General features: G+C 37.9%; 1 non-coding gene across 1 annotated transcript; it reads right to left on the bottom strand.

The window, feature by feature from the left end:
• Positions 1–1,027: 1,027 nt before the first annotated feature.
• Positions 1,028–1,166, bottom strand: LOC119533752. The gene has a single exon (XR_005216859.1). It is a non-coding gene; the product is annotated as a U4 spliceosomal RNA (small nuclear RNA).
• Between the last annotated feature and the right edge of the window lie 1,103 nt (positions 1,167–2,269).

Here is a 2,269-nt window from a genome sequence, read left to right as displayed (position 1 = left end):
TGTGGGAGAGGTGTTGGTGGGGGGTGGGGGCGGGATGGGGAGAATAGTGGAGGTGTGGGAGGGACTGGAAGCAGAAAGACCAATTGAAGGTCAACTGCAATAATCTGGTCAGATGGCTCTCAAATTTTAGTGCACATCAGAATCGCCTGGAGGTCTTGTTGAAGCACAGATTTGTTGGCCTCACCCATCCAGTTTCTGATTCAGCAGGGCTGAGGATGGGCCTGAGAATTTGTATTTCTAACAAGTTTTCCGATGATGCTTATGCTATTGGTTCACCTTGAGAACCACTCAAAGGTAAAGGAATATATGTATGAACCAGAATAATAAGAATGGGATTGGAAAGAGGTCAGAGTGGAAGAATCCACATATCCCGGTGTCAAAAGGAAGAGAAAGTTTCAACAAAGAGCCTTAGGGCCCAATCCTGCAGAAAAAGATGAGTGCCCTTGAATATCCTTAGGTTCTGTGATGAGGAGGTAGTTGGTGACTCTTAAGAGAGAAATTTCAGCAAAGTGGTGGGGGAGGGAAGAAAGTCAAAATTAAGGACCATGTATATGGTTACAAAGTGGGGACGGTTAGGGTAATCGGCTGACATGTTGAAACTAATGGGAATTGGAGAATAGTATATTTTAAACAAACAACTCTGAGAAGTCACTGAGGAGTTTAAATATGCAACTCCTGGACAGAGAAATCTAAATCCATATTTTTAGGGAGTTCAAAAAGCTAGTATCTTGGAGTTTGGTGAAGCCAGAGATGAATTGTGCAAAGCAGCAAGGTAGGAACTAATAAAGAGCAAGCAACAAAGGGAGCAGTGGTTTAGTGAACGAATTCCATTGAGAAGAAAGAAGAAAGGTGTGGATAGAAAAATAGAAAAAGATATAAGAAAAGCAACCAAAATGTGTCATTGAGGGATATCATACCTAGTTACTTAATCACCTAGCGATAGGAAGGTGGAAAGTTCCTTATTGCCAGAATTTACTCATACATACCTGATTCTTTCTTTCTTTTTTGTTTTCTTTTCTTTCTTCAGTCACCATAGAGACTCAAAAATTGCCCAAGCCAACTATATTTCAAGTCATCATAGCAGGGTATTGTGAAAAGTTTTCAATTAGCAATAATTGCACCTCAGATAAACCTCATTGGCTACCATACTGCCACCACGCAGAGCTTGATTCTTTCTTAATCACACCAAAAATTAATGGCACTTTCCCCTACCTTTAGTAACAGTTCAGAAGAGTTTAGAAGTCATTGAAAGTGTGCAACAAGATAATTATTACAGAGATACTCTGTATTTTCTCAGTACCATAAGTATAGTAACGTGATCTGACTTTGCAAGTGCAACTATTTTCTGAAAGGGTTGAGGAGTTGGGACAGAAGAGAACTGTGGGGAACACCCACATAAGCCAATGAAAAATGAGTCCAGATTCAATTCTTCTGAAAATAAACAATATAGAGAAGTACTTTTGTCATCATTTGCACCTCCTTCTCTCTTTCAGGTCATTTGAAGCAGTAGTTGGAAACATATGTGATTTCACACAAAACCTTGTGGGGGTTATTTTTTTTTTCAGGCACCAAGGATAAATTTCTTTAGCTGAACCACTTGCTCAGTGTACTTTAAAGCAGTTTGCAGTATAGCTGATAGCTAGTGGAAATGAAATAATCTGTATTGACACATTTGGAAGTTTCACATCTTTTTGCCACTTAACATGCTAACGTGATAATTGCTAGACTGATGATTTTCCCAGTGACACATCTCCCTTTGTCAATATTTAGACCTGTGTATAGAAAGCTTATCTAACACACCTAGCTAATTTTCACTTCATTTAAAAATAAATGGAACATGTTTAGCTTGCAGGGTTAGAACAACAACAAAAAAAGTTTTCATAAATAATTTTCTCAAAACACCTTTAAAATAATAAGAAAACTACAAAAAGTGTCACTTTACGTTAAAAGTATTTGATCAGATTTTAAAATCTTAGCTGAGGTATGTGTTAAGATCATCTTAGGAACTTTCAGGCTTGTTTTTTCAGCCTTTGGGAACTCAGAAATTCTTTGGGAACTCTAAAAACATTACTTGGAATATTCAGGGTGAATCTCTGATTTGGATTTTGCAGCTTAGAAAGGCTATCCCAGAGTTTGGTTTGCTCATTATTGTTTTGAAATGCTCTGCTTGTAATCAGTTACCAGCACATGATGACTTTGATGACTCAGAAGAATCTTGGTCTTAATTTAGTGTTTTGGGAGATTAAAACTTATTGTAGGGAAGCTCTCC

The sequence above is a fragment of the Choloepus didactylus genome, chromosome 4, assembly GCF_015220235.1.
Source record: "Choloepus didactylus isolate mChoDid1 chromosome 4, mChoDid1.pri, whole genome shotgun sequence".
NCBI classification, from domain to species: Eukaryota; Metazoa; Chordata; class Mammalia; order Pilosa; family Megalonychidae; genus Choloepus; species Choloepus didactylus.
This window is presented reverse-complemented; position numbering and strand designations above follow the sequence as displayed.